This window comes from Rhipicephalus microplus, unplaced genomic scaffold (genome assembly GCF_043290135.1).
Source record: "Rhipicephalus microplus isolate Deutch F79 unplaced genomic scaffold, USDA_Rmic scaffold_62, whole genome shotgun sequence".
Taxonomy (NCBI): domain Eukaryota; kingdom Metazoa; phylum Arthropoda; class Arachnida; order Ixodida; family Ixodidae; genus Rhipicephalus; species Rhipicephalus microplus.
Genome location: NW_027464635.1, coordinates 1,662,231 through 1,687,266, shown reverse-complemented (window position 1 = coordinate 1,687,266; position 25,036 = coordinate 1,662,231). Strand labels below are relative to the sequence as shown.

Here is a 25,036-nt window from a genome sequence, read left to right as displayed (position 1 = left end):
TGGCTTAGTTACTTAAAGCGCCTGTCTAGTAAACCGGAGATCGTGAGATCGAATCTCACCGGTGCCTCGAGAGTCAAGACAAACGTCTCTCTAGTTCTTTGTTTTCGAAGATTAGTTCGAAATACTTCTGATGGTGTCACTGCCTGAACAAGACGCTGCGCAGGCGCCTTGGCTTAGTTGGTTAAAGCGCCTGTCTAGAAACAGGAGATCGTGAGTTCGAATCTCACCGGTGCCTCGAGAGTCAAGACTAACGTCTCTTCTGATTTTTTTTGTTTTCGAAGTATTGTTCGAAATACTTCCAATGGTGTCACTGCCTGAACAAGACGCTGCGCAGACGCCGTGGCTTATTTGGTTAAATTTCTTGTCTAGTAAACCGGAGATCGTGAGTTCGAATCTCACCGGTGCCTCGAGAGTCAAGACAAACTTCTCTCTAGTTTTTTGTTTTCGAAGTTTAGTTCTAAATCCTTCTGATGGTGTCACTGCCTGAACAAGACGCTGCGCAGGCGCCGTGGCTTAGTTGGTTAAAGCGCCTGTCTAGCAAACAGGAGATCGTGAGTTCGAATCTCACCGGTGCCTCGAGAATCAAGACTAACGGCTCTCTAGTTTTTTTTGTTTTCGAAGTATTGTTCGAAATACTTCTAATGGTGTCACTGCCTGAACAAGACGCTGCGCAGGCGCCGTGGCTTATTTGGTTAAAGCGCCTGTCTAGTAAACTGGAGATCGTGAGTTCGAATCTCACTGGTGCCTCGACAGTCAAGACAAACGTCTCTCTAGTTTTTGTTTTCGTAGTTTAGTTCGAAATACTTCTGATGGTGTCACTGCCTAAACAAGACGCTGCGCAGGCGCCGTGGCTTAGTTGGTTAAAGCGCCTGTCTAGTAAACAGGAGATCGTTAGTTCGAATCTCACCGGTGCCTCGAGAGTCAAGACAAACGGCTCTCTAGTTTTTTTGTTTTCGAAGTTTAGTTCGAAATACTTCTAATGGTGTCACTGCCTGAACACAACGCTGCGCAGGTGCCGTGGCTTAGTTGGTTAAAGCGCATGTCTAGTAAACAGGAGATCATGAGTTCCAATCTCCCCGGCGCCACGAGAGTCAAGACAAACTTTTCTGTAGTTTTTTGTTTTCGAAGTTTAGTTCTAAATACTTGTGATGGTGTCACTGCCTGAACAAGACGCTGCGCAGGCGCCTTGGCTTAGTTGGTTAAAGCGCCTGTCTAGCAAACAGGAGATCGTGAGTTCAAATCTCACCTGTGCCTCGAGAAGCAAGACAAACGTCTCTCAAGTTTTTTGTTCTCGAAGTTTAGTTCGAAATACTTCTGATGGTGTCACTGCCTGAACAAGACGCTGCACAAGCGCCGTGGCTTAGTTGGTTAAAGCGCCTGTCTAGTAAACAGGAGATCGTGAGTTCGAATCTCACGGGTGCCTCGAGAGTCAAGACAAACCTCTGTCTAGTTTTTTTTGTTTTCGAAGTTTAGTTCGAAATACTTCTGATGCTGTCACTGCCTGAACAAGACGCTGCACAAGCGCCGTGGCTTAGTTGGTTAAAGCGCCTGTCTAGTAAACAGCAGATCGTGAGTTCGAATCTCACCGGTGCCTCGAGAGTCAAGACAAACGTCTCTCTAGTTTTTTTGTTTTCGAAGTTTAGTTCGAAATAGTTCTGATGGTGTCACTGCCTGAACAAGACGCTGCACAAGCGCCGTGGCTTAGTTGGTTAAAGCGCCTGTCTAGTAAACAGGAGATCGTGAGTTCGAATCTCACCGGTGCCTCGAGAGTCAAGACAATCCTCTCTCCAGTTTTTTTCGTTTTCGAAGTTTAGTTCGAAATACTTCTGATGCTGTCCCTGCCCGAACAAGACGCTGCACAAGCGCCGTGGCTTAGTTGGTTAAAGCGCCTGTCTAGTAAACAGCAGATCGTGAGTTCGAATCTCACCGGTGCCTCGAGAGTCAAGACAAACATCTCTCTAGTTTTTTTGTTTTCGAAGTTTAGTTCGAAATAGTTCTGATGGTGTCACTGCCTGAACAAGACGCTGCACAAGCGCCGTGGCTTAGTTGGTTAAAGCGCCTGTCTAGTAAACAGGAGATCGTGAGTTCGAATCTCACCGTTGCCTCGAGAGTCAAGACAAACCTCTCTCCAGTTTTTTTTGTTTTCGAAGTTTAGTTCGAAATACTTCTGATGCTGTCCCTGCCTGAACAAGACGCTGCACAAGCGCCGTGGATTAGTTGGTTAAAGCGCCTGTCTAGTAAACAGCAGATCGTGAGTTCGAATCTCACCGGTGCCTCGGGAGTCAAGACTAACGTCTCTCTAGTTTTTTGTTTTCGAAGTTTAGTTCCAAATACTTCTGATGGTGTCACTGCCTGAACAAGATGCTGCGCAGGCGCCGTGGCTTAGTTGGTTAAAGCGCATGTCTAGTAAACAGGAGATCATTAGTTCGAATCTCACCGGTGCCACGAGAGTCAAGACAAACGTCTGTCTAGTTTTTTGTTTTCGAAGTTTAGTTCTAAATGCTTCTGATGGTGTCACTGCCTGAACAAGACGCTGCGCAGGCGCCTTGGCTTAGTTGGTTAAAGCGCCTGTCTAGCAAACAGGAGATCGTGAGTTCGAATCTCACCGGTGCCTCGAGAGTCAAGACTAACGTCTCTTCTGATTTTTTTTGTTTTCGAAGTATTGTTCGAAATACTTCCAATGGTGTCACTGCCTGAACAAGACGCTGCGCAGACGCCGTGGCTTATTTGGTTAAATTTCTTGTCTAGTAAACCGGAGATCGTGAGTTCAAATCTCACCGGTGCCTCGAGAGTCAAGACAAACTTCTCTCTAGTTTTTTGTTTTCGAAGATTAGTTCTAAATGCTTCTGATGGTGTCACTGCCTGAACAAGACGCTGCACAAGCGCCGTGGCTTAGTTGGTTAAAGCGCCTGTCTAGTAAACAGCAGATCGTGAGTTCGAATCTCACTGGTGCCTCGGGAGTCAAGACTAACGTCTCTCTAGTTTTTTGTTTTCGAAGTTTAGTTCGAAATACTTCTGATGGTGTCACTGCCTAAACAAGGCGCTGCGCAGGCGCCGTGGCTTAGTTGGTTAAAGCGCCTGTCTAGTAAACAGGAGATCGTTAGTTCGAATCTCACCGGTGCCTCGAGAGTCAAGACAAACGGCTCTCTAGTTTTTTTGTTTTCGAAGTTTAGTTCGAAATACTTCTAATGGTGTCACTGCCTGAACACGACGCTGCGCAGGTGCCGTGGCTTAGTTGGTTAAAGCGCATGTCTAGTAAACAGGAGATCATGAGTTCGAATCTCACCGGTGCCACGAGAGTCAAGACAAACTTTTCTGTACTTTTTTGTTTTCGAAGTTTAGTTCTAAATACTTGTGATGGTGTCACTGCCTGAACAAGACGCTGCGCAGGCGCTTTGGCTTAGTTGGTTAAAGCGCCTGTCTAGCAAACAGGAGATCGTGAGTTCGAATCTCACCGGTGCCTCGAGAGTCAAGACTAACGTCTCTTCTGATTTTTTTTTGCTTTCGAAGTCTTGTTCGAAATACTTCCAATGGTGTCACTGCCTGAACAAGAAGCTGCGCAGACGCCGTGGCTTATTTGGTTAAAGCGCCTGTCTAGTAAACAGGAGATCATGATTTTGAATCTCACCGGTGCCTCGGGAGTCAAGACTAACGTCTCTCTAGTTTTTTGTTTTCGAACATTCATGACTTCTTTGCGCAAACACGTACACAGACACAAGGAAAATAGGCAAACAACACGGGCGCCCGTGTTGTTTGCCTCTTTTCCTTGTGTCTGTGTACGTGTTTGCGCAAAGACGTCATGATCGAGTACGAACTCGCCCCACATTCAGTACTTTTGTTTTCGAAGTTTAGTTCGAAATACTTCTGATGGTGTCACTGCCTGAACAAAATGCTGCGCAGGCGCCGTGGCTTAGTTAGTTAAAGCGCCTGTCTAGTAAGCAGGAGATCGTGAGTTCGAATCTCACTGGTGCCTCGAGAGTCAAGACAAACCTCTCTCTAGTTTTTTTGTTTTCGAAGTTTAGTTCGAAATACTTCTGATGGTGTCACTGCCTGAACAAGACGCTGCAGAAGCGCCGTGGCTTAGTTGGTTAAAGAGCCTGTCTAGTAAACAGCAGATCGTGAGTTCGAATCTCACCGGTGCGTCGAGAGTCAAGACAAACGTCTCTCTAGTTTTTTGTTTTCGAAGTTCAGTTCGAAATACTTCTGATGGTGTCACTGCCTGAACAAGACGCTGCACAAGCGCCGTGGCTTAGTTGGTTAAAGCGCCTGTCTAGTAAACAGGAGATCGTGAGTTCGAATCTCACCGGTGCCTCGAGAGTCAAGAGAAACCTCTGTCTAGTTTTTTTTGTTTTCGAAGTTTAGTTCGAAATACTTCTGATGCTGTCACTGCCTGAACAAGACGCTGCACAAGCGCCGTGGCTTAGTTGGTTAAAGCGCCTGTCTAGTAAACAGCAGATCGTGAGTTCGAATCTCACCGGTGCCTCGAGAGTCAAGACAAACGTCTCTCTAGTTTTTTTGTTTTCGAAGTTCAGTTCGAATTACTTCTGATGGTGTCACTGCCTGAACAAGACGCTGCGCAGGCGCCGTGGCTTAGTTACTTAAAGCGCCTGTCTAGTAAACCGGAGATCGTGAGATCGAATCTCACCGGTGCCTCGAGAGTCAAGACAAACGTCTCTCTAGTTCTTTGTTTTCGAAGATTAGTTCGAAATACTTCTGATGGTGTCACTGCCTGAACAAGACGCTGCGCAGGCGCCTTGGCTTAGTTGGTTAAAGCGCCTGTCTAGCAAACAGGAGATCGTGAGTTCGAATCTCACCGGTGCCTCGAGAGTCAAGACTAACGTCTCTTCTGATTTTTTTTGTTTTCGAAGTATTGTTCGAAATACTTCCAATGGTGTCACTGCCTGAACAAGACGCTGCGCAGACGCCGTGGCTTATTTGGTTAAATTTCTTGTCTAGTAAACCGGAGATCGTGAGTTCGAATCTCACCGGTGCCTCGAGAGTCAAGACAAACTTCTCTCTAGTTTTTTGTTTTCGAAGTTTAGTTCTAAATCCTTCTGATGGTGTCACTGCCTGAACAAGACGCTGCGCAGGCGCCGTGGCTTAGTTGGTTAAAGCGCCTGTCTAGCAAACAGGAGATCGTGAGTTCGAATCTCACCGGTGCCTCGAGAATCAAGACTAATGGCTCTCTAGTTTTTTTTTGTTTTCGAAGTATTGTTCGAAATACTTCTAATGGTGTCACTGCCTGAACAAGACGCTGCGCAGGCGCCGTGGCTTATTTGGTTAAAGTGCCTGTCTAGTAAACTAGAGATCGTGAGTTCGAATCTCACCGGTGCCTCGACAGTCAAGACAAACGTCTCTCTAGTTTTTTGTTTTCGAAGTTTAGTTCGAAATACTTCTGATGGTGTCACTGCCTAAACAAGGCGCTGCGCAGGTGCCGTGGCTTAGTTGGTTAAAGCGCATGTCTAGTAAACAGGAGATCATGAGTTCGAATCTCACCGGTGCCACGAGAGTCAAGACAAACTTTTCTGTACTTTTTTGTTTTCGAAGTTTAGTTCTAAATACTTGTGATGGTGTCACTGCCTGAACAAGACGCTGCGCAGGCGCCTTGGCTTAGTTGGTTAAAGCGCCTGTCTAGCAAACAGGAGATCGTGAGTTCGAATCTCACCGGTGCCTCGAGAGTCAAGACTAACGTCTCTTCTGATTTTTTTTTTGCTTTCGAAGTCTTGTTCGAAATACTTCCAATGGTGTCACTGCCTGAACAAGAAGCTGCGCAGACGCCGTGGCTTATTTGGTTAAAGCGCCTGTCTAGTAAACAGGAGATCATGAGTTTGAATCTCACCGGTGCCTCGGGAGTCAAGACTAACGTCTCTCTAGTTTTTTGTTTTCGAACATTCATGACTTCTTTGCGCAAACACGTACACAGACACAAGGAAAATAGGCAAACAACACGGGCGCCCGTGTTGTTTGCCTCTTTTCCTTGTGTCTGTGTACGTGTTTGCGCAAAGACGTCATGATCGAGTACGAACTCGCCCCACATTCAGTACTTTTGTTTTCGAAGTTTAGTTCGAAATACTTCTGATGGTGTCACTGCCTGAACAAAATGCTGCGCAGGCGCCGTGGCTTAGTTAGTTAAAGCGCCTGTCTAGTAAGCAGGAGATCGTGAGTTCGAATCTCACTGGTGCCTCGAGAGTCAAGACAAACCTCTCTCTAGTTTTTTTGTTTTCGAAGTTTAGTTCGAAATACTTCTGATGGTGTCACTGCCTGAACAAGACGCTGCAGAAGCGCCGTGGCTTAGTTGGTTAAAGAGCCTGTCTAGTAAACAGCAGATCGTGAGTTCGAATCTCACCGGTGCGTCGAGAGTCAAGACAAACGTCTCTCTAGTTTTTTGTTTTCGAAGTTCAGTTCGAAATACTTCTGATGGTGTCACTGCCTGAACAAGACGCTGCACAAGCGCCGTGGCTTAGTTGGTTAAAGCGCCTGTCTAGTAAACAGGAGATCGTGAGTTCGAATCTCACCGGTGCCTCGAGAGTCAAGACAAACCTCTGTCTAGTTTTTTTTGTTTTCGAAGTTTAGTTCGAAATACTTCTGATGCTGTCACTGCCTGAACAAGACGCTGCACAAGCGCCGTGGCTTAGTTGGTTAAAGCGCCTGTCTAGTAAACAGCAGATCGTGAGTTCGAATCTCACCGGTGCCTCGAGAGTCAAGACAAACGTCTCTCTAGTTTTTTTGTTTTCGAAGTTCAGTTCGAATTACTTCTGATGGTGTCACTGCCTGAACAAGACGCTGCGCAGGCGCCGTGGCTTAGTTACTTAAAGCGCCTGTCTAGTAAACCGGAGATCGTGAGATCGAATCTCACCGGTGCCTCGAGAGTCAAGACAAACGTCTCTCTAGTTCTTTGTTTTCGAAGATTAGTTCGAAATACTTCTGATGGTGTCACTGCCTGAACAAGACGCTGCGCAGGCGCCTTGGCTTAGTTGGTTAAAGCGCCTGTCTAGCAAACAGGAGATCGTGAGTTCGAATCTCACCGGTGCCTCGAGAGTCAAGACTAACGTCTCTTCTGATTTTTTTTGTTTTCGAAGTATTGTTCGAAATACTTCCAATGGTGTCACTGCCTGAACAAGACGCTGCGCAGACGCCGTGGCTTATTTGGTTAAATTTCTTGTCTAGTAAACCGGAGATCGTGAGTTCGAATCTCACCGGTGCCTCGAGAGTCAAGACAAACTTCTCTCTAGTTTTTTGTTTTCGAAGTTTAGTTCTAAATCCTTCTGATGGTGTCACTGCCTGAACAAGACGCTGCGCAGGCGCCGTGGCTTAGTTGGTTAAAGCGCCTGTCTAGCAAACAGGAGATCGTGAGTTCGAATCTCACCGGTGCCTCGAGAATCAAGACTAATGGCTCTCTAGTTTTTTTTTGTTTTCGAAGTATTGTTCGAAATACTTCTAATGGTGTCACTGCCTGAACAAGACGCTGCGCAGGCGCCGTGGCTTATTTGGTTAAAGTGCCTGTCTAGTAAACTAGAGATCGTGAGTTCGAATCTCACCGGTGCCTCGACAGTCAAGACAAACGTCTCTCTAGTTTTTGTTTTCGTAGTTTAGTTCGAAATACTTCTGATGGTGTCACTGCCTAAACAAGACGCTGCGCAGGCGCCGTGGCTTAGTTGGTTAAAGCGCCTGTCTAGTAAACAGGAGATCGTGAGTTCGAATCTCACCGGTGCCTCGAGAGTCAAGACAAACGTCTCTCTAGTTTTTTTGTTTTCGAAGTTTAGTTCGAAATAGTTCTGATGGTGTCACTGCCTGAACAAGACGCTGCACAAGCGCCGTGGCTTAGTTGGTTAAAGCGCCTGTCTAGTAAACAGCAGATCGTGAGTTCGAATCTCACCGGTGCCTCGGGAGTCAAGACTAACGTCTCTCTAGTTTTTTGTTTTCGAAGTTTAGTTCGAAATACTTCTGATGCTGTCACTGCCTGAACAAGATGCTGCGCAGGCGCCGTGGCTTAGTTGGTTAAAGCGCCTGTCTAGTAAACAGGAGATCGTGAGTTCGAATCTCACCGTTGCCTCGAGAGTCAAGACAAACCTCTCTCCAGTTTTTTTTGTTTTCGAAGTTTAGTTCGAAATACTTCTGATGCTGTCCCTGCCTGAACAAGACGCTGCACAAGCGCCGTGGATTAGTTGGTTAAAGCGCCTGTCTAGTAAACAGCAGATCGTGAGTTCGAATCTCACCGGTGCCTCGGGAGTCAAGACTAACGTCTCTCTAGTTTTTTGTTTTCGAAGTTTAGTTCCAAATACTTCTGATGGTGTCACTGCCTGAACAAGATGCTGCGCAGGCGCCGTGGCTTAGTTGGTTAAAGCGCATGTCTAGTAAACAGGAGATCATTAGTTCGAATCTCACCGGTGCCACGAGAGTCAAGACAAACGTCTGTCTAGTTTTTTGTTTTCGAAGTTTAGTTCTAAATGCTTCTGATGGTGTCACTGCCTGAACAAGACGCTGCGCAGGCGCCTTGGCTTAGTTGGTTAAAGCGCCTGTCTAGCAAACAGGAGATCGTGAGTTCGAATCTCACCGGTGCCTCGAGAGTCAAGACTAACGTCTCTTCTGATTTTTTTTGTTTTCGAAGTATTGTTCGAAATACTTCCAATGGTGTCACTGCCTGAACAAGACGCTGCGCAGACGCCGTGGCTTATTTGGTTAAATTTCTTGTCTAGTAAACCGGAGATCGTGAGTTCGAATCTCACCGGTGCCTCGAGAGTCAAGACAAACTTCTCTCTAGTTTTTTGTTTTCGAAGTTTAGTTCTAAATGCTTCTGATGGTGTCACTGCCTGAACAAGACGCTGCACAAGCGCCGTGGCTTAGTTGGTTAAAGCGCCTGTCTAGTAAACAGCAGATCGTGAGTTCGAATCTCACTGGTGCCTCGGGAGTCAAGACTAACGTCTCTCTAGTTTTTTGTTTTCGAAGTTTAGTTCGAAATACTTCTGATGGTGTCACTGCCTAAACAAGGCGCTGCGCAGGCGCCGTGGCTTAGTTGGTTAAAGCGCCTGTCTAGTAAACAGGAGATCGTTAGTTCGAATCTCACCGGTGCCTCGAGAGTCAAGACAAACGGCTCTCTAGTTTTTTTGTTTTCGAAGTTTAGTTCGAAATACTTCTAATGGTGTCACTGCCTGAACACGACGCTGCGCAGGTGCCGTGGCTTAGTTGGTTAAAGCGCATGTCTAGTAAACAGGAGATCATGAGTTCGAATCTCACCGGTGCCACGAGAGTCAAGACAAACTTTTCTGTACTTTTTTTGTTTTCGAAGTTTAGTTCTAAATACTTGTGATGGTGTCACTGCCTGAACAAGACGCTGCGCAGGCGCCTTGGCTTAGTTGGTTAAAGCGCCTGTCTAGCAAACAGGAGATCGTGAGTTCGAATCTCACCGGTGCCTCGAGAGTCAAGACTAACGTCTCTTCTGATTTTTTTTTTGCTTTCGAAGTCTTGTTCGAAATACTTCCAATGGTGTCACTGCCTGAACAAGAAGCTGCGCAGATGCCGTGGCTTATTTGGTTAAAGCGCCTGTCTAGTAAACAGGAGATCATGAGTTTGAATCTCACCGGTGCCTCGGGAGTCAAGACTAACGTCTCTCTAGTTTTTTGTTTTCGAACATTCATGACTTCTTTGCGCAAACACGTACACAGACACAAGGAAAATAGGCAAACAACACGGGCGCCCGTGTTGTTTGCCTCTTTTCCTTGTGTCTGTGTACGTGTTTGCGCAAAGACGTCATGATCGAGTACGAACTCGCCCCACATTCAGTACTTTTGTTTTCGAAGTTTAGTTCGAAATACTTCTGATGGTGTCACTGCCTGAACAAAATGCTGCGCAGGCGCCGTGGCTTAGTTAGTTAAAGCGCCTGTCTAGTAAGCAGGAGATCGTGAGTTCGAATCTCACTGGTGCCTCGAGAGTCAAGACAAACCTCTCTCTAGTTTTTTTGTTTTCGAAGTTTAGTTCGAAATACTTCTGATGGTGTCACTGCCTGAACAAGACGCTGCAGAAGCGCCGTGGCTTAGTTGGTTAAAGAGCCTGTCTAGTAAACAGCAGATCGTGAGTTCGAATCTCACCGGTGCGTCGAGAGTCAAGACAAACGTCTCTCTAGTTTTTTGTTTTCGAAGTTCAGTTCGAAATACTTCTGATGGTGTCACTTCCTGAACAAGACGCTGCACAAGCGCCGTGGCTTAGTTGGTTAAAGCGCCTGTCTAGTAAACAGGAGATCGTGAGTTCGAATCTCACCGGTGCCTCGAGAGTCAAGAGAAACCTCTGTCTAGTTTTTTTTGTTTTCGAAGTTTAGTTCGAAATACTTCTGATGCTGTCACTGCCTGAACAAGACGCTGCACAAGCGCCATGGCTTAGTTGGTTAAAGCGCCTGTCTAGTAAACAGCAGGTCGTGAGTTCGAATCTCACCGGTGCCTCGAGAGTCAAGACAAACGTCTCTCTAGTTTTTTTGTTTTCGAAGTTCAGTTCGAATTACTTCTGATGGTGTCACTGCCTGAACAAGACGCTGCGCAGGCGCCGTGGCTTAGTTACTTAAAGCGCCTGTCTAGTAAACCGGAGATCGTGAGATCGAATCTCACCGGTGCCTCGAGAGTCAAGACAAACGTCTCTCTAGTTCTTTGTTTTCGAAGATTAGTTCGAAATACTTCTGATGGTGTCACTGCCTGAACAAGACGCTGCGCAGGCGCCTTGGCTTAGTTGGTTAAAGCGCCTGTCTAGCAAACAGGAGATCGTGAGTTCGAATCTCACCGGTGCCTCGAGAGTCAAGACTAACGTCTCTTCTGATTTTTTTTGTTTTCGAAGTATTGTTCGAAATACTTCCAATGGTGTCACTGCCTGAACAAGACGCTGCGCAGACGCCGTGGCTTATTTGGTTAAATTTCTTGTCTAGTAAACCGGAGATCGTGAGTTCGAATCTCACCGGTGCCTCGAGAGTCAAGACAAACTTCTCTCTAGTTTTTTGTTTTCGAAGTTTAGTTCTAAATCCTTCTGATGGTGTCACTGCCTGAACAAGACGCTGCGCAGGCGCCGTGGCTTAGTTGGTTAAAGCGCCTGTCTAGCAAACAGGAGATCGTGAGTTCGAATCTCACCGGTGCCTCGAGAATCAAGACTAATGGCTCTCTAGTTTTTTTTTGTTTTCGAAGTATTGTTCGAAATACTTCTAGTGGTGTCACTGCCTGAACAAGACGCTGCGCAGGCGCCGTGGCTTATTTGGTTAAAGTGCCTGTCTAGTAAACTAGAGATCGTGAGTTCGAATCTCACTGGTGCCTCGACAGTCAAGACAAACGTCTCTCTAGTTTTTTGTTTTCGAAGTTTAGTTCGAAATACTTCTGATGGTGTCACTGCCTAAACAAGGCGCTGCGCAGGTGCCGTGGCTTAGTTGGTTAAAGCGCATGTCTAGTAAACAGGAGATCATGAGTTCGAATCTCACCGGTGCCACGAGAGTCAAGACAAACTTTTCTGTACTTTTTTGTTTTCGAAGTTTAGTTCTAAATACTTGTGATGGTGTCACTGCCTGAACAAGACGCTGCGCAGGCGCCTTGGCTTAGTTGGTTAAAGCGCCTGTCTAGCAAACAGGAGATCGTGAGTTCGAATCTCACCGGTGCCTCGAGAGTCAAGACTAACGTCTCTTCTGATTTTTTTTTTTGCTTTCGAAGTCTTGTTCGAAATACTTCCAATGGTGTCACTGCCTGAACAAGAAGCTGCGCAGACGCCGTGGCTTATTTGGTTAAAGCGCCTGTCTAGTAAACAGGAGATCATGAGTTTGAATCTCACCGGTGCCTCGGGAGTCAAGAGTAACGTCTCTCTAGTTTTTTGTTTTCGAACATTCATGACTTCTTTGCGCAAACACGTACACAGACACAAGGAAAATAGGCAAACAACACGGGCGCCCGTGTTGTTTGCCTCTTTTCCTTGTGTCTGTGTACGTGTTTGCGCAAAGACGTCATGATCGAGTACGAACTCGCCCCACATTCAGTACTTTTGTTTTCGAAGTTTAGTTCGAAATACTTCTGATGGTGTCACTGCCTGAACAAAATGCTGCGCAGGCGCCGTGGCTTAGTTAGTTAAAGCACCTGTCTAGTAAGCAGGAGATCGTGAGTTCGAATCTCACTGGTGCCTCGAGAGTCAAGACAAACCTCTCTCTAGTTTTTTTGTTTTCGAAGTTTAGTTCGAAATACTTCTGATGGTGTCACTGCCTGAACAAGATGCTGCAGAAGCGCCGTGGCTTAGTTGGTTAAAGAGCCTGTCTAGTAAACAGCAGATCGTGAGTTCGAATCTCACCGGTGCGTCGAGAGTCAAGACAAACGTCTCTCTAGTTTTTTGTTTTCGAAGTTCAGTTCGAAATACTTCTGATGGTGTCACTGCCTGAACAAGACGCTGCACAAGCGCCGTGGCTTAGTTGGTTAAAGCGCCTGTCTAGTAAACAGGAGATCGTGAGTTCGAATCTCACCGGTGCCTCGAGAGTCAAGACAAACCTCTGTCTAGTTTTTTTTGTTTTCGAAGTTTAGTTCGAAATACTTCTGATGCTGTCACTGCCTGAACAAGACGCTGCACAAGCGCCGTGGCTTAGTTGGTTAAAGCGCCTGTCTAGTAAACAGCAGATCGTGAGTTCGAATCTCACCGGTGCCTCGAGAGTCAAGACAAACGTCTCTCTAGTTTTTTTGTTTTCGAAGTTCAGTTCGAATTACTTCTGATGGTGTCACTGCCTGAACAAGACGCTGCGCAGGCGCCGTGGCTTAGTTACTTAAAGCGCCTGTCTAGTAAACCGGAGATCGTGAGATCGAATCTCACCGGTGCCTCGAGAGTCAAGACAAACGTCTCTCTAGTTCTTTGTTTTCGAAGATTAGTTCGAAATACTTCTGATGGTGTCACTGCCTGAACAAGACGCTGCGCAGGCGCCTTGGCTTAGTTGGTTAAAGCGCCTGTCTAGCAAACAGGAGATCGTGAGTTCGAATCTCACCGGTGCCTCGAGAGTCAAGACTAACGTCTCTTCTGATTTTTTTTGTTTTCGAAGTATTGTTCGAAATACTTCCAATGGTGTCACTGCCTGAACAAGACGCTGCGCAGACGCCGTGGCTTATTTGGTTAAATTTCTTGTCTAGTAAACCGGAGATCGTGAGTTCGAATCTCACCGGTGCCTCGAGAGTCAAGACAAACTTCTCTCTAGTTTTTTGTTTTCGAAGTTTAGTTCTAAATCCTTCTGATGGTGTCACTGCCTGAACAAGACGCTGCGCAGGCGCCGTGGCTTAGTTGGTTAAAGCGCCTGTCTAGCAAACAGGAGATCGTGAGTTCGAATCTCACCGGTGCCTCGAGAATCAAGACTAATGGCTCTCTAGTTTTTTTTTGTTTTCGAAGTATTGTTCGAAATACTTCTAATGGTGTCACTGCCTGAACAAGACGCTGCGCAGGCGCCGTGGCTTATTTGGTTAAAGTGCCTGTCTAGTAAACTAGAGATCGTGAGTTCGAATCTCACCGGTGCCTCGACAGTCAAGACAAACGTCTCTCTAGTTTTTGTTTTCGTAGTTTAGTTCGAAATACTTCTGATGGTGTCACTGCCTAAACAAGACGCTGCGCAGGCGCCGTGGCTTAGTTGGTTAAAGCGCCTGTCTAGTAAACAGGAGATCGTGAGTTCGAATCTCACCGGTGCCTCGAGAGTCAAGACAAACGTCTCTCTAGTTTTTTTGTTTTCGAAGTTTAGTTCGAAATAGTTCTGATGGTGTCACTGCCTGAACAAGACGCTGCACAAGCGCCGTGGCTTAGTTGGTTAAAGCGCCTGTCTAGTAAACAGCAGATCGTGAGTTCGAATCTCACCGGTGCCTCGGGAGTCAAGACTAACGTCTCTCTAGTTTTTTGTTTTCGAAGTTTAGTTCGAAATACTTCTGATGCTGTCACTGCCTGAACAAGATGCTGCGCAGGCGCCGTGGCTTAGTTGGTTAAAGCGCATGTCTAGTAAACAGGAGATCATTAGTTCGAATCTCACCGGTGCCACGAGAGTCAAGACAAACGTCTGTCTAGTTTTTTGTTTTCGAAGTTTAGTTCTAAATCCTTCTGATGGTGTCACTGCCTGAACAAGACGCTGCGCAGGCGCCGTGGCTTAGTTGGTTAAAGCGCCTGTCTAGCAAACAGGAGATCGTGAGTTCGAATCTCACCGGTGCCTCGAGAATCAAGACTAATGGCTCTCTAGTTTTTTTTTGTTTTCGAAGTATTGTTCGAAATACTTCTAATGGTGTCACTGCCTGAACAAGACGCTGCGCAGGCGCCGTGGCTTATTTGGTTAAAGTGCCTGTCTAGTAAACTAGAGATCGTGAGTTCGAATCTCACCGGTGCCTCGACAGTCAAGACAAACGTCTCTCTAGTTTTTTGTTTTCGAAGTTTAGTTCGAAATACTTCTGATGGTGTCACTGCCTAAACAAGGCGCTGCGCAGGTGCCGTGGCTTAGTTGGTTAAAGCGCATGTCTAGTAAACAGGAGATCATGAGTTCGAATCTCACCGGTGCCACGAGAGTCAAGACAAATTTTTCTGTACTTTTTTGTTTTCGAAGTTTAGTTCTAAATACTTGTGATGGTGTCACTGCCTGAACAAGACGCTGCGCAGGCGCCTTGGCTTAGTTGGTTAAAGCGCCTGTCTAGCAAACAGGAGATCGTGAGTTCGAATCTCACCGGTGCCTCGAGAGTCAAGACTAACGTCTCTTCTGATTTTTTTTTTTGCTTTCGAAGTCTTGTTCGAAATACTTCCAATGGTGTCACTGCCTGAACAAGAAGCTGCACAGACGCCGTGGCTTATTTGGTTAAAGCGCCTGTCTAGTAAACAGGAGATCATGAGTTTGAATCTCACCGGTGCCTCGGGAGTCAAGACTAACGTCTCTCTAGTTTTTTGTTTTCGAACATTCATGACTTCTTTGCGCAAACACGTACACAGACACAAGGAAAATAGGCAAACAACACGGGCGCCCGTGTTGTTTGCCTCTTTTCCTTGTGTCTGTGTACGTGTTTGCGCAAAGACGTCATGATCGAGTACGAACTCGCCCCACATTCAGTACTTTTGTTTTCGAAGTTTAGTTCGAAATACTTCTGATGGTGTCACTGCCTGAACAAAATGCTGCGCAGGCGCCGTGGCTTAGTTAGTTAAAGCGCCTGTCTAGTAAGCAGGAGATCGTGAGTTCGAATCTCACTGGTGCCTCGAGAGTCAAGACAAACCTCTCTCTAGTTTTTTTGTTTTCGAAGTTTAGTTCGAAATACTTCTGATGGTGTCACTGCCTGAACAAGACGCTGCAGAAGCGCCGTGGCTTAGTTGGTTAAAGAGCCTGTCTAGTAAACAGCAGATCGTGAGTTCGAATCTCACCGGTGCGTCGAGAGTCAAGACAAACGTCTCTCTAGTTTTTTGTTTTCGAAGTTCAGTTCGAAATACTTCTGATGGTGTCACTGCCTGAACAAGACGCTGCACAAGCGCCGTGGCTTAGTTGGTTAAAGCGCCTGTCTAGTAAACAGGAGATCGTGAGTTCGAATCTCACCGGTGCCTCGAGAGTCAAGACAAACCTCTGTCTAGTTTTTTTTGTTTTCGAAGTTTAGTTCGAAATACTTCTGATGCTGTCACTGCCTGAACAAGACGCTGCACAAGCGCCGTGGCTTAGTTGGTTAAAGCGCCTGTCTAGTAAACAGCAGATCGTGAGTTCGAATCTCACCGGTGCCTCGAGAGTCAAGACAAACGTCTCTCTAGTTTTTTTGTTTTCGAAGTTCAGTTCGAATTACTTCTGATGGTGTCACTGCCTGAACAAGACGCTGCGCAGGCGCCGTGGCTTAGTTACTTAAAGCGCCTGTCTAGTAAACCGGAGATCGTGAGATCGAATCTCACCGGTGCCTCGAGAGTCAAGACAAACGTCTCTCTAGTTCTTTGTTTTCGAAGATTAGTTCGAAATACTTCTGATGGTGTCACTGCCTGAACAAGACGCTGCGCAGGCGCCTTGGCTTAGTTGGTTAAAGCGCCTGTCTAGCAAACAGGAGATCGTGAGTTCGAATCTCACCGGTGCCTCGAGAGTCAAGACTAACGTCTCTTCTGATTTTTTTTGTTTTCGAAGTATTGTTCGAAATACTTCCAATGGTGTCACTGCCTGAACAAGACGCTGCGCAGACGCCGTGGCTTATTTGGTTAAATTTCTTGTCTAGTAAACCGGAGATCGTGAGTTCGAATCTCACCGGTGCCTCGAGAGTCAAGACAAACTTCTCTCTAGTTTTTTGTTTTCGAAGTTTAGTTCTAAATCCTTCTGATGGTGTCACTGCCTGAACAAGACGCTGCGCAGGCGCCGTGGCTTAGTTGGTTAAAGCGCCTGTCTAGCAAACAGGAGATCGTGAGTTCGAATCTCACCGGTGCCTCGAGAATCAAGACTAATGGCTCTCTAGTTTTTTTTTTGTTTTTGAAGTATTGTTCGAAATACTTCTAATGGTGTCACTGCCTGAACAAGACGCTGCGCAGGCGCCGTGGCTTATTTGGTTAAAGTGCCTGTCTAGTAAACTAGAGATCGTGAGTTCGAATCTCACCGGTGCCTCGACAGTCAAGACAAACGTCTCTCTAGTTTTTGTTTTCGTAGTTTAGTTCGAAATACTTCTGATGGTGTCACTGCCTAAACAAGACGCTGCGCAGGCGCCGTGGCTTAGTTGGTTAAAGCGCCTGTCTAGTAAACAGGAGATCGTTAGTTCGAATCTCACCGGTGCCTCGAGAGTCAAGACAAACGGCTCTCTAGTTTTTTTGTTTTCGAAGTTTAGTTCGAAATACTTCTAATGGTGTCACTGCCTGAACACAACGCTGCGCAGGTGCCGTGGCTTAGTTGGTTAAAGCGCATGTCTAGTAAACAGGAGATCATGAGTTCCAATCTCCCCGGCGCCACGAGAGTCAAGACAAACTTTTCTGTAGTTTTTTGTTTTCGAAGTTTAGTTCTAAATACTTGTGATGGTGTCACTGCCTGAACAAGACGCTGCGCAGGCGCCTTGGCTTAGTTGGTTAAAGCGCCTGTCTAGCAAACAGGAGATCGTGAGTTCGAATCTCACCTGTGCCTCGAGAAGCAAGACAAACGTCTCTCAAGTTTTTTGTTCTCGAAGTTTAGTTCGAAATACTTCTGATGGTGTCACTGCCTGAACAAGACGCTGTACAAGCGCCGTGGCTTAGTTGGTTAAAGCGCCTGTCTAGTAAACAGGAGATCGTGAGTTCGAATCTCACGGGTGCCTCGAGAGTCAAGACAAACCTCTGTCTAGTTTTTTTTGTTTTCGAAGTTTAGTTCGAAATACTTCTGATGCTGTCACTGCCTGAACAAGACGCTGCACAAGCGCCGTGGCTTAGTTGGTTAAAGCGCCTGTCTAGTAAACAGCAGATCGTCAGTTCGAATCTCACCGGTGCCTCGAGAGTCAAGACAAACGTCTCTCTAGTTTTTTTGTTTTCGAAGTTTAGTTCGAAATAGTTCTGATGGTGTCACTGCCTGAACAAGACGCTGCACAAGCGCCGTGGCTTAGTTGGTTAAAGCGCCTGTCTAGTAAACAGGAGATCGTGAGTTCGAATCTCACCGGTGCCTCGAGAGTCAAGACAAACCTCTCTCCAGTTTTTTTCGTTTTCGAAGTTTAGTTCGAAATACTTCTGATGCTGTCCCTGCCTGAACAAGACGCTGCACAAGCGCCGTGGATTAGTTGGTTAAAGCGCATGTCTAGTAAACAGGAGATCATTAGTTCGAATCTCACCGGTGCCACGAGAGTCAAGACAAACGTCTGTCTAGTTTTTTGTTTTCGAAGTTTAGTTCTAAATGCTTCTGATGGTGTCACTGCCTGAACAAGACGCTGCGCAGGCGCCGTGGCTTAGTTGGTTAAAGCGCCTGTCCAGCAAACAGGAGATCGTGAGTTCGAATCTCACCGGTGCCTCGGGAGTCAAGACTAACGTCTCTCTAGTTTTTTTGTTTTCGAAGTTTAGTTCGAAATACTTCTGATGGTGTCACTGCCTGAACAAGACGCTGCAGAAGCGCCGTGGCTTAGTTGGTTAAAGAGCCTGTCTAGTAAACAGCAGATCGTGAGTTCGAATCTCACCGGTGCGTCGAGAGTCAAGACAAACGTCTCTCTAGTTTTTTGTTTTCGAAGTTCAGTTCGAAATACTTCTGATGGTGTCACTGCCTGAACAAGACGCTGCAGAAGCGCCGTGGCTTAGTTGGTTAAAGAGCCTGTCTAGTAAACAGCAGATCGTGAGTTCGAATCTCACCGGTGCGTCGAGAGTCAAGACAAACGTCTCTCTAGTTTTTTGTTTTCGAAGTTCAGTTCGAAATACTTCTGATGGTGTCACTGCCTGAACAAGACGCTGCACAAGCGCCGTGGCTTAGTTGGTTAAAGCGCCTGTCTAGTAAACAGGAGATCGTGAGTTCGAATCTCACCGGTGCCTCGAGAGTCAAGACAAACCTCTGTCTAGTTTTTTTTGTTTTCGAAGTTTAGTTCGAAATACTTCTGATGCTGTCACTGCCTGAACAAGACGCTGCACAAGCGCCGTGGCTTAGTTGGTTAAAGCGCCTGTCTAGTAAACAGCAGATCGTGAGTTCGAATCTCACCGGTGCCTCGAGAGTCAAGACAAACGTCTCTCTAGTTTTTTTGTTTTCGAAGTTCAGTTCGAATTACTTCTGATGGTGTCACTGCCTGAACAAGACGCTGCGCAGGCGCCGTGGCTTAGTTACTTAAAGCGCCTGTCTAGTAAACCGGAGATCGTGAGATCGAATCTCACCGGTGCCTCGAGAGTCAAGACAAACGTCTCTCTAGTTCTTTGTTTTCGAAGATTAGTTCGAAATACTTCTGATGGTGTCACTGCCTGAACAAGACGCTGCGCAGGCGCCTTGGCTTAGTTGGTTAAAGCGCCTGTCTAGCAAACAGGAGATCGTGAGTTCGAATCTCACCAGTGCCTCGAGAGTCAAGACTAACGTCTCTTCTGATTTTTTTTGTTTTCGAAGTATTGTTCGAAATACTTCCAATGGTGTCACTGCCTGAACAAGACGCTGCGCAGACGCCGTGGCTTATTTGGTTAAATTTCTTGTCTAGTAAACCGGAGATCGTGAGTTCGAATCTCACCGGTGCCTCGAGAGTCAAGACAAACTTCTCTCTAGTTTTTTGTTTTCGAAGTTTAGTTCTAAATCCTTCTGATGGTGTCACTGCCTGAACAAGACGCTGCGCAGGCGCCGTGGCTTAGTTGGTTAAAGCGCCTGTCTAGCAAACAGGAGATCGTGAGTTCGAATCTCACCGGTGCCTCGAGAATCAAGACTAATGGCTCTCTAGTTTTTTTTTGTTTTCGAAGTATTGTTCGAAATACTTCTAATGGTGTCACTGCCTGAACAAGACGCTGCGCAGGCGCCGTGGCTTATTTGGTTAAAGTGCCTGTCTAGTAAACTAGAGATCGTGAGTTCGAATCTCACCGGTGCCTCGACAGTCAAGACAAACGTCTCTCTAGTTTTTGTTTTCGTAGTTTAGTTCGAAATACTTCTGATGGTGTCACTGCCTAAACAAGACGCTGCGCAGGCGCCGTGGCTTAGTTGGTTAAAGCGCCTGTCTAGTAAACAGGAGATCGTTAGTTCGAATCTCACCGGTGCCTCGAGAGTCAAGACAAACGGCTCTCTAGTTTTTTTGTTTTCGAAGTTTAGTTCGAAATACTTCTAATGGTGTCACTGCCTGAACACAACGCTGCGCAGGTGCCGTGGCTTAGTTGGTTAAAGCGCATGTCTAGTAAACAGGAGATCATGAGTTCCAATCTCCCCGGCGCCACGAGAGTCAAGACAAACTTTTCTGTAGTTTTTTGTTTTCGAAGTTTAGTTCTAAATACTTGTGATGGTGTCACTGCCTGAACAAGACGCTGCGCAGGCACCTTGGCTTAGTTGGTTAAAGCGCCTGTCTAGCAAACAGGAGATCGTGAGTTCGAATCTCACCTGTGCCTCGAGAAGCAAGACAAACGTCTCTCAAGTTTTTTGTTCTCGAAGTTTAGTTCGAAATACTTCTGATGGTGTCACTGCCTGAACAAGACGCTGCACAAGCGCCGTGGCTTAGTTGGTTAAAGCGCCTGTCTAGTAAACAGGAGATCGTGAGTTCGAATCTCACGGGTGCCTCGAGAGTCAAGACAAACCTCTGTCTAGTTTTTTTTGTTTTCGAAGTTTAGTTCGAAATACTTCTGATGCTGTCACTGCCTGAACAAGACGCTGCACAAGCGCCGTGGCTTAGTTGGTTAAAGCGCCTGTCTAGTAAACAGCAGATCGTCAGTTCGAATCTCACCGGTGCCTCGAGAGTCAAGACAAACGTCTCTCTAGTTTTTTTGTTTTCGAAGTTTAGTTCGAAATAGTTCTGATGGTGTCACTGCCTGAACAAGACGCTGCACAAGCGCCGTGGCTTAGTTGGTTAAAGCGCCTGTCTAGTAAATAGGGGATCGTGAGTTCGAATCTCACCGGTGCCTCGAGAGTCAAGACAAACCTCTCTCCAGTTTTTTTCGTTTTCGAAGTTTAGTTCGAAATACTTCTGATGCTGTCCCTGCCTGAACAAGACGCTGCACAAGCGCCGTGGATTAGTTGGTTAAAGCGCATGTCTAGTAAACAGGAGATCATTAGTTCGAATCTCACCGGTGCCACGAGAGTCAAGACAAACGTCTGTCTAGTTTTTTGTTTTCGAAGTTTAGTTCTAAATGCTTCTGATGGTGTCACTGCCTGAACAAGACGCTGCGCAGGCGCCGTGGCTTAGTTGGTTAAAGCGCCTGTCCAGCAAACAGGAGATCGTGAGTTCGAATCTCACCGGTGCCTCGGGAGTCAAGACTAACGTCTCTCTAGTTTTTTGTTTTCGAAGTTTAGTTCGAAATACTTCTGATGGTGTCACTGCCTAAACAAGACGCTGCGCAGGCGCCGTGGCTTAGTTGGTTAAAGCGCCTGTCTAATAAACAGGAGATCGTTAGTTCGAATCTCACCGGTGCCTCGAGAGTCAAGACAAACGGCTCTCTAGTTTTTTTGTTTTCGAAGTATAGTTCGAAATACTTCTAATGGTGTCACTGCCTGAACACGACGCTGCGCAGGTGCCGTGGCTTAGTTGGTTAAAGCGCATGTCTAGTAAACAGGAGATCATGAGTTCGAATCTCACCGGTGCCACGAGAGTCAAGACAAACTTTTCTGTACTTTTTTGTTTTCGAAGTTTAGTTCTAAATACTTGTGATGGTGTCACTGCCTGAACAAGACGCTGCGCAGGCGCCTTGGCTTAGTTGGTTAAAGCGCCTGTCTAGCAAACAGGAGATCGTGAGTTCGAATCTCACCGGTGCCTCGAGAGTCAAGACTAACGTCTCTTCTGATTTTTTTTTTTGCTTTCGAAGTATTGTTCGAAATACTTCTGATGCTGTCACTGCCTGAACAAGACGCTGCACAAGCGCCGTGGCTTAGTTGGTTAAACGCCTGTCTAGTAAACAGCAGATCGCGAGTTCGAATCTCACCGGTGCCTCGAGAGTCAAAACAAACGTCTCTCTAGTTTTTTTGTTTTCGAAGTTCAGTTCGAATTACTTCTGATGGTGTCACTGCCTGAACAAGACGCTGCGCAGGCGCCGTGGCTTAGTTGGTTAAAGCGCCTGTCTAGTAAACAGGAGGTCATGAGTTCGAATCTTACCGGTGCCTCGAGAGTCAAGACAAACGTCTCTCCAGTTTTTTGTTGTCGAAGTTTAGTTCGAAATAATTCTGATGGTGTCACTGCCTGAACAAGACGCTGCGTAGGCACTGTGGCTTAGTTAGTTAAAGCGCCTGTCTAGTGAAAGGAAGATCGATAGTTTGAATCTCACCTGTGCCTCGAGAGTCAAGACAAACGTCTCTGAAGTTTTTTTGTTTTCGAAGTTTTGTTCGAAGTACTTCTGATAGTGTCACTGACTGAACAAGGCGCTAGGCAGGCGCCGTGGCTTAGTTAGTTAAAGCGCCTGTCTAGTAAACAGGAAATCGTGAGTTCGAATCTCACCGGTGCCTCGAGAGTCAAGACAAACGGTTCTGTAGTTTTTTGTTTTCGAAGTTTTGTTCGAAGTACTTTTGATGGTGTCACTGACTGAACAAGGCGCTGCGCAGGCGCCGTGGCTTAGTTAGTTAAAGCGCCTGTCTAGTAAACAGGAGATCGTGAGTTCGAATCTCGCCTGTGCCTCAAGAGTCAAGACAAACGGTTCTCTAGTTTTTTGTTTTCGAAGTTTAGTTCGAAATACTTCTGATGGTGTCACTGCCTGAACAAGACGCTGCGCAGGCGCCGTGGCTTAGTTGGTTAAAGCGCATGTCTAGTAAACAGGAGGTCATTAATTCGAATCTCACCGGTGCCACGAGAGTCAAGACAAACGTCTGTCTAGTTTTTTGTTTTCGAAGTTTAGTTCTAAATGCTTCTGATAGTGTCACTGCCTGAACAAGACGCTGCGCAGGCGCCGTGGCGTAGTTGGTTAAAGCGCCTGTCTAGTAAACAGGAGATCGTGAGTTCGAATCTCACCGGTGCCTTGAGAGTCAAGACAAACGTATCTCTAGTTTTTTGTTTTCGAAGTTTAGTTCGAAATACTTCTGATGGTGTCATGCCTGAACAAGACGCTGCACAATCGCCGTGGCTTAGTTGGTTAAAGCGCCTGTCTAGTAAACAGCAGATCGTGAGTTCGAATCTCACCGGTGCCTCGAGAATCAAGACAAACGTCTCTCTAGTTTTTTTGTTTTCGAAGTTTAGTTCGAAATAGTTCTGATGGTGTCACTGCCTGAACAAGACGCTGCACAAGCGCCGTGGCTTAGTTGGTTAAAGCGCCTGTCTAGTAAACAGCAGATCGTGAGTTCGAATCTCACCGGTGCCTCGGGAGTCAAGACTAACGTCTCTCTAGTTTTTTGTTTTCGAAGTTTAGTTCGAAATACTTCTGATGCTGTCACTGCCTGAACAAGATGCTGCGCAGGCGCCGTGGCTTAGTTGGTTAAAGCGCATGTCTAGTAAACAGGAGATCATTAGTTCGAATCTCACCGGTGCCACGAGAGTCAAGACAAACGTCTGTCTAGTTTTTTGTTTTCGAAGTTTAGTTCTAAATGCTTCTGATGGTGTCACTGCCTGAACAAGACGCTGCGCAGGCGCCGTGGCTTAGTTGGTTAAAGCGCCTGTCCAGCAAACAGGAGATCGTGAGTTCGAATCTCACCGGTGCCTCGAGAATCAAGACTAACGGCTCTCTAGTTTTTTTTGTTTTTGAAGTATTGTTCGAAATAGTTCTGATGGTGTCACTGCCTGAACAAGATGCTTCACAAGCGCCGTGGCTTAGTTGGTTAAAGCGCCTGTCTAGTAAACAGGAGATCGTGAGTTCGAATCTCACCGGTGCCTCGAGAGTCAAGACAAACCTCTCTCCAGTTTTTTTTGTTTTCGAAGTTTAGTTCGAAATACTTCTGATGCTGTCCCTGCCTGAACAAGACGCTGCACAAGCGCCGTGGATTAGTTGGTTAAAGCGCCTGTCTAGTAAACAGCAGATCGTGAGTTCGAATCTCACCGGTGCCTCGGGAGTCAAGACTAACGTCTCTCTAGTTTTTTGTTTTCGAAGTATTGTTCGAAATACTTCCAATGGTGTCACTGCCTGAACAAGACGCTGCGCAGACGCCGTGGCTTATTTGGTTAAATTTCCTGTCTAGTAAACCGGAGATCGTGAGTTCGAATCTCACCGGTGCCTCGAGAGTCAAGACAAACCTCTGTCTAGTTTTTTTTGTTTTCGAAGTTTAGTTCGAAATACTTCTGATGCTGTCACTGCCTGAACAAGACGCTGCACAAGCGCCGTGGCTTAGTTGGTTAAACGCCTGTCTAGTAAACAGCAGATCGCGAGTTCGAATCTCACCGGTGCCTCGAGAGTCAAGACAAACGTCTCTCTAGTTTTTTTGTTTTCGAAGTTCAGTTCGAATTACTTCTGATGGTGTCACTGCCTGAACAAGACGCTGCGCAGGCGCCGTGGCTTAGTTGGTTAAAGCGCCTGTCTAGTAAACAGGAGGTCATGAGTTCGAATCTTACCGGTGCCTCGAGAGTCAAGACAAACGTCTCTCCAGTTTTTTGTTGTCGAAGTTTAGTTCAAAATAATTCTGATGGTGTCACTGCCTGAACAAGACGCTGCGTAGGCACTGTGGCTTAGTTAGTTAAAGCGCCTGTCTAGTGAAAGGAAGATCGATAGTTTGAATCTCACCTGTGCCTCGAGAGTCAAGACAAACGTCTCTGAAGTTTTTTGTTTTCGGAGTTTTGTTCGAAGTACTTCTGATAGTGTCACTGACTGAACAAGGCGCTAGGCAAGCGCCGTGGCTTAGTTAGTTAAAGCGCCTGTCTAGTAAACAGGAAATCGTGAGTTCGAATCTCACCGGTGCCTCGAGAGTCAAGACAAACGGTTCTCTAGTTTTTTGTTTTCGAAGTTTTGTTCGAAGTACTTTTGATGGTGTCACTGACTGAACAAGGCGCTGCGCAGGCGCCGTGGCTTAGTTAGTTAAAGCGCCTGTCTAGTAAACAGGAGATCGTGAGTTCGAATCTCGCCGGTGCCTCAAGAGTCAAGACAAACGGTTCTCTAGTTTTTTGTTTTCGAAGTTTAGTTCGAAATACTTCTGATGGTGTCACTGCCTGAACAAGACGCTGCGCAGGCGCCGTGGCTTAGTTGGTTAAAGCGCATGTCTAGTAAACAGGAGATCATTAATTCGAATCTCACCGGTGCCACGAGAGCCAAGACAAACGTCTGTCTAGTTTTTTGTTTTCGAAAATTAGTTCTAAATGCTTCTGTTAGTGTCACTGCCTGAACAAGACGCTGCGCAGGCGCCGTGGCGTAGTTGGTTAAAAGGCCTGTCTAGTAAACAGGAGATCGTGAGTTCGAATCTCACCGGTGCCTTGAGAGTCAAGACAAACGTATCTTTAGTTTTTTGTTTTCGAAGTTTAGTTCGAAATACTTCTGATGGTGTCACTGCCTGAACAAGACGCTGCACAAGCGCCGTGGCTTAGTTGCTTAAAGCGCCTGTCTAGTAAACAGGAGATCGTGAGTTCGAATCTCACCG

At 46.4% G+C, this 25,036-nt stretch overlaps 57 non-coding genes across 57 annotated transcripts; all 57 read left to right on the top strand.

Moving 5' to 3' along the window:
- The first annotated feature begins 502 nt into the window (after positions 1-502).
- TRNAA-AGC (transfer RNA alanine (anticodon AGC)) lies at positions 503-576 on the top strand. Its single transcript has one exon. It is a non-coding gene; the product is annotated as a tRNA-Ala (tRNA).
- Positions 577-841: 265 nt separating this feature from the next.
- Positions 842-915, top strand: TRNAT-AGU (transfer RNA threonine (anticodon AGU)). Its single transcript has one exon. It is a non-coding gene; the product is annotated as a tRNA-Thr (tRNA).
- Positions 916-1,180: 265 nt separating this feature from the next.
- TRNAA-AGC (transfer RNA alanine (anticodon AGC)) lies at positions 1,181-1,254 on the top strand. Its single transcript has one exon. It is a non-coding gene; the product is annotated as a tRNA-Ala (tRNA).
- Positions 1,255-1,349: 95 nt separating this feature from the next.
- Positions 1,350-1,423, top strand: TRNAT-AGU (transfer RNA threonine (anticodon AGU)). Its single transcript has one exon. It is a non-coding gene; the product is annotated as a tRNA-Thr (tRNA).
- A 267-nt stretch (positions 1,424-1,690) lies between these two features.
- On the top strand, positions 1,691-1,764 carry TRNAT-AGU (transfer RNA threonine (anticodon AGU)). The gene has a single exon. It is a non-coding gene; the product is annotated as a tRNA-Thr (tRNA).
- Positions 1,765-2,540: 776 nt separating this feature from the next.
- Positions 2,541-2,614, top strand: TRNAA-AGC (transfer RNA alanine (anticodon AGC)). The gene has a single exon. It is a non-coding gene; the product is annotated as a tRNA-Ala (tRNA).
- Positions 2,615-3,050: 436 nt separating this feature from the next.
- On the top strand, positions 3,051-3,124 carry TRNAT-AGU (transfer RNA threonine (anticodon AGU)). The gene has a single exon. It is a non-coding gene; the product is annotated as a tRNA-Thr (tRNA).
- A 265-nt stretch (positions 3,125-3,389) lies between these two features.
- On the top strand, positions 3,390-3,463 carry TRNAA-AGC (transfer RNA alanine (anticodon AGC)). Its single transcript has one exon. It is a non-coding gene; the product is annotated as a tRNA-Ala (tRNA).
- Positions 3,464-3,899: 436 nt separating this feature from the next.
- On the top strand, positions 3,900-3,973 carry TRNAT-AGU (transfer RNA threonine (anticodon AGU)). Its single transcript has one exon. It is a non-coding gene; the product is annotated as a tRNA-Thr (tRNA).
- A 265-nt stretch (positions 3,974-4,238) lies between these two features.
- Positions 4,239-4,312, top strand: TRNAT-AGU (transfer RNA threonine (anticodon AGU)). The gene has a single exon. It is a non-coding gene; the product is annotated as a tRNA-Thr (tRNA).
- A 436-nt stretch (positions 4,313-4,748) lies between these two features.
- On the top strand, positions 4,749-4,822 carry TRNAA-AGC (transfer RNA alanine (anticodon AGC)). Its single transcript has one exon. It is a non-coding gene; the product is annotated as a tRNA-Ala (tRNA).
- Positions 4,823-5,089: 267 nt separating this feature from the next.
- On the top strand, positions 5,090-5,163 carry TRNAA-AGC (transfer RNA alanine (anticodon AGC)). Its single transcript has one exon. It is a non-coding gene; the product is annotated as a tRNA-Ala (tRNA).
- Positions 5,164-5,599: 436 nt separating this feature from the next.
- TRNAA-AGC (transfer RNA alanine (anticodon AGC)) lies at positions 5,600-5,673 on the top strand. Its single transcript has one exon. It is a non-coding gene; the product is annotated as a tRNA-Ala (tRNA).
- A 437-nt stretch (positions 5,674-6,110) lies between these two features.
- On the top strand, positions 6,111-6,184 carry TRNAT-AGU (transfer RNA threonine (anticodon AGU)). The gene has a single exon. It is a non-coding gene; the product is annotated as a tRNA-Thr (tRNA).
- Positions 6,185-6,449: 265 nt separating this feature from the next.
- TRNAT-AGU (transfer RNA threonine (anticodon AGU)) lies at positions 6,450-6,523 on the top strand. The gene has a single exon. It is a non-coding gene; the product is annotated as a tRNA-Thr (tRNA).
- A 436-nt stretch (positions 6,524-6,959) lies between these two features.
- TRNAA-AGC (transfer RNA alanine (anticodon AGC)) lies at positions 6,960-7,033 on the top strand. The gene has a single exon. It is a non-coding gene; the product is annotated as a tRNA-Ala (tRNA).
- Positions 7,034-7,300: 267 nt separating this feature from the next.
- On the top strand, positions 7,301-7,374 carry TRNAA-AGC (transfer RNA alanine (anticodon AGC)). The gene has a single exon. It is a non-coding gene; the product is annotated as a tRNA-Ala (tRNA).
- Positions 7,375-7,640: 266 nt separating this feature from the next.
- On the top strand, positions 7,641-7,714 carry TRNAT-AGU (transfer RNA threonine (anticodon AGU)). Its single transcript has one exon. It is a non-coding gene; the product is annotated as a tRNA-Thr (tRNA).
- A 265-nt stretch (positions 7,715-7,979) lies between these two features.
- Positions 7,980-8,053, top strand: TRNAT-AGU (transfer RNA threonine (anticodon AGU)). The gene has a single exon. It is a non-coding gene; the product is annotated as a tRNA-Thr (tRNA).
- Positions 8,054-8,488: 435 nt separating this feature from the next.
- On the top strand, positions 8,489-8,562 carry TRNAA-AGC (transfer RNA alanine (anticodon AGC)). The gene has a single exon. It is a non-coding gene; the product is annotated as a tRNA-Ala (tRNA).
- Positions 8,563-8,998: 436 nt separating this feature from the next.
- TRNAT-AGU (transfer RNA threonine (anticodon AGU)) lies at positions 8,999-9,072 on the top strand. Its single transcript has one exon. It is a non-coding gene; the product is annotated as a tRNA-Thr (tRNA).
- A 266-nt stretch (positions 9,073-9,338) lies between these two features.
- Positions 9,339-9,412, top strand: TRNAA-AGC (transfer RNA alanine (anticodon AGC)). Its single transcript has one exon. It is a non-coding gene; the product is annotated as a tRNA-Ala (tRNA).
- A 437-nt stretch (positions 9,413-9,849) lies between these two features.
- TRNAT-AGU (transfer RNA threonine (anticodon AGU)) lies at positions 9,850-9,923 on the top strand. Its single transcript has one exon. It is a non-coding gene; the product is annotated as a tRNA-Thr (tRNA).
- A 265-nt stretch (positions 9,924-10,188) lies between these two features.
- On the top strand, positions 10,189-10,262 carry TRNAT-AGU (transfer RNA threonine (anticodon AGU)). The gene has a single exon. It is a non-coding gene; the product is annotated as a tRNA-Thr (tRNA).
- Positions 10,263-10,698: 436 nt separating this feature from the next.
- Positions 10,699-10,772, top strand: TRNAA-AGC (transfer RNA alanine (anticodon AGC)). Its single transcript has one exon. It is a non-coding gene; the product is annotated as a tRNA-Ala (tRNA).
- Positions 10,773-11,039: 267 nt separating this feature from the next.
- On the top strand, positions 11,040-11,113 carry TRNAA-AGC (transfer RNA alanine (anticodon AGC)). Its single transcript has one exon. It is a non-coding gene; the product is annotated as a tRNA-Ala (tRNA).
- Positions 11,114-11,549: 436 nt separating this feature from the next.
- TRNAA-AGC (transfer RNA alanine (anticodon AGC)) lies at positions 11,550-11,623 on the top strand. The gene has a single exon. It is a non-coding gene; the product is annotated as a tRNA-Ala (tRNA).
- A 777-nt stretch (positions 11,624-12,400) lies between these two features.
- On the top strand, positions 12,401-12,474 carry TRNAT-AGU (transfer RNA threonine (anticodon AGU)). The gene has a single exon. It is a non-coding gene; the product is annotated as a tRNA-Thr (tRNA).
- A 436-nt stretch (positions 12,475-12,910) lies between these two features.
- Positions 12,911-12,984, top strand: TRNAA-AGC (transfer RNA alanine (anticodon AGC)). The gene has a single exon. It is a non-coding gene; the product is annotated as a tRNA-Ala (tRNA).
- Positions 12,985-13,251: 267 nt separating this feature from the next.
- Positions 13,252-13,325, top strand: TRNAA-AGC (transfer RNA alanine (anticodon AGC)). Its single transcript has one exon. It is a non-coding gene; the product is annotated as a tRNA-Ala (tRNA).
- Positions 13,326-13,591: 266 nt separating this feature from the next.
- On the top strand, positions 13,592-13,665 carry TRNAT-AGU (transfer RNA threonine (anticodon AGU)). The gene has a single exon. It is a non-coding gene; the product is annotated as a tRNA-Thr (tRNA).
- A 434-nt stretch (positions 13,666-14,099) lies between these two features.
- Positions 14,100-14,173, top strand: TRNAA-AGC (transfer RNA alanine (anticodon AGC)). The gene has a single exon. It is a non-coding gene; the product is annotated as a tRNA-Ala (tRNA).
- Positions 14,174-14,609: 436 nt separating this feature from the next.
- TRNAA-AGC (transfer RNA alanine (anticodon AGC)) lies at positions 14,610-14,683 on the top strand. The gene has a single exon. It is a non-coding gene; the product is annotated as a tRNA-Ala (tRNA).
- Positions 14,684-15,121: 438 nt separating this feature from the next.
- On the top strand, positions 15,122-15,195 carry TRNAT-AGU (transfer RNA threonine (anticodon AGU)). Its single transcript has one exon. It is a non-coding gene; the product is annotated as a tRNA-Thr (tRNA).
- Positions 15,196-15,460: 265 nt separating this feature from the next.
- On the top strand, positions 15,461-15,534 carry TRNAT-AGU (transfer RNA threonine (anticodon AGU)). The gene has a single exon. It is a non-coding gene; the product is annotated as a tRNA-Thr (tRNA).
- A 436-nt stretch (positions 15,535-15,970) lies between these two features.
- TRNAA-AGC (transfer RNA alanine (anticodon AGC)) lies at positions 15,971-16,044 on the top strand. Its single transcript has one exon. It is a non-coding gene; the product is annotated as a tRNA-Ala (tRNA).
- A 267-nt stretch (positions 16,045-16,311) lies between these two features.
- On the top strand, positions 16,312-16,385 carry TRNAA-AGC (transfer RNA alanine (anticodon AGC)). The gene has a single exon. It is a non-coding gene; the product is annotated as a tRNA-Ala (tRNA).
- A 267-nt stretch (positions 16,386-16,652) lies between these two features.
- On the top strand, positions 16,653-16,726 carry TRNAT-AGU (transfer RNA threonine (anticodon AGU)). Its single transcript has one exon. It is a non-coding gene; the product is annotated as a tRNA-Thr (tRNA).
- A 265-nt stretch (positions 16,727-16,991) lies between these two features.
- TRNAA-AGC (transfer RNA alanine (anticodon AGC)) lies at positions 16,992-17,065 on the top strand. The gene has a single exon. It is a non-coding gene; the product is annotated as a tRNA-Ala (tRNA).
- A 95-nt stretch (positions 17,066-17,160) lies between these two features.
- Positions 17,161-17,234, top strand: TRNAT-AGU (transfer RNA threonine (anticodon AGU)). Its single transcript has one exon. It is a non-coding gene; the product is annotated as a tRNA-Thr (tRNA).
- Positions 17,235-17,501: 267 nt separating this feature from the next.
- On the top strand, positions 17,502-17,575 carry TRNAT-AGU (transfer RNA threonine (anticodon AGU)). Its single transcript has one exon. It is a non-coding gene; the product is annotated as a tRNA-Thr (tRNA).
- A 266-nt stretch (positions 17,576-17,841) lies between these two features.
- On the top strand, positions 17,842-17,915 carry TRNAA-AGC (transfer RNA alanine (anticodon AGC)). The gene has a single exon. It is a non-coding gene; the product is annotated as a tRNA-Ala (tRNA).
- A 434-nt stretch (positions 17,916-18,349) lies between these two features.
- On the top strand, positions 18,350-18,423 carry TRNAT-AGU (transfer RNA threonine (anticodon AGU)). Its single transcript has one exon. It is a non-coding gene; the product is annotated as a tRNA-Thr (tRNA).
- A 436-nt stretch (positions 18,424-18,859) lies between these two features.
- TRNAA-AGC (transfer RNA alanine (anticodon AGC)) lies at positions 18,860-18,933 on the top strand. Its single transcript has one exon. It is a non-coding gene; the product is annotated as a tRNA-Ala (tRNA).
- Positions 18,934-19,200: 267 nt separating this feature from the next.
- On the top strand, positions 19,201-19,274 carry TRNAA-AGC (transfer RNA alanine (anticodon AGC)). The gene has a single exon. It is a non-coding gene; the product is annotated as a tRNA-Ala (tRNA).
- Positions 19,275-19,540: 266 nt separating this feature from the next.
- On the top strand, positions 19,541-19,614 carry TRNAT-AGU (transfer RNA threonine (anticodon AGU)). Its single transcript has one exon. It is a non-coding gene; the product is annotated as a tRNA-Thr (tRNA).
- Positions 19,615-19,879: 265 nt separating this feature from the next.
- On the top strand, positions 19,880-19,953 carry TRNAA-AGC (transfer RNA alanine (anticodon AGC)). Its single transcript has one exon. It is a non-coding gene; the product is annotated as a tRNA-Ala (tRNA).
- A 95-nt stretch (positions 19,954-20,048) lies between these two features.
- Positions 20,049-20,122, top strand: TRNAT-AGU (transfer RNA threonine (anticodon AGU)). The gene has a single exon. It is a non-coding gene; the product is annotated as a tRNA-Thr (tRNA).
- Positions 20,123-20,729: 607 nt separating this feature from the next.
- TRNAA-AGC (transfer RNA alanine (anticodon AGC)) lies at positions 20,730-20,803 on the top strand. The gene has a single exon. It is a non-coding gene; the product is annotated as a tRNA-Ala (tRNA).
- A 95-nt stretch (positions 20,804-20,898) lies between these two features.
- On the top strand, positions 20,899-20,972 carry TRNAI-AAU (transfer RNA isoleucine (anticodon AAU)). Its single transcript has one exon. It is a non-coding gene; the product is annotated as a tRNA-Ile (tRNA).
- A 265-nt stretch (positions 20,973-21,237) lies between these two features.
- On the top strand, positions 21,238-21,311 carry TRNAA-AGC (transfer RNA alanine (anticodon AGC)). Its single transcript has one exon. It is a non-coding gene; the product is annotated as a tRNA-Ala (tRNA).
- A 270-nt stretch (positions 21,312-21,581) lies between these two features.
- Positions 21,582-21,655, top strand: TRNAT-AGU (transfer RNA threonine (anticodon AGU)). The gene has a single exon. It is a non-coding gene; the product is annotated as a tRNA-Thr (tRNA).
- A 772-nt stretch (positions 21,656-22,427) lies between these two features.
- Positions 22,428-22,501, top strand: TRNAT-AGU (transfer RNA threonine (anticodon AGU)). The gene has a single exon. It is a non-coding gene; the product is annotated as a tRNA-Thr (tRNA).
- Positions 22,502-23,103: 602 nt separating this feature from the next.
- TRNAA-AGC (transfer RNA alanine (anticodon AGC)) lies at positions 23,104-23,177 on the top strand. Its single transcript has one exon. It is a non-coding gene; the product is annotated as a tRNA-Ala (tRNA).
- A 97-nt stretch (positions 23,178-23,274) lies between these two features.
- Positions 23,275-23,348, top strand: TRNAT-AGU (transfer RNA threonine (anticodon AGU)). Its single transcript has one exon. It is a non-coding gene; the product is annotated as a tRNA-Thr (tRNA).
- Positions 23,349-23,954: 606 nt separating this feature from the next.
- TRNAT-AGU (transfer RNA threonine (anticodon AGU)) lies at positions 23,955-24,028 on the top strand. The gene has a single exon. It is a non-coding gene; the product is annotated as a tRNA-Thr (tRNA).
- Positions 24,029-24,461: 433 nt separating this feature from the next.
- On the top strand, positions 24,462-24,535 carry TRNAT-AGU (transfer RNA threonine (anticodon AGU)). The gene has a single exon. It is a non-coding gene; the product is annotated as a tRNA-Thr (tRNA).
- Positions 24,536-25,036: the final 501 nt, after the last annotated feature.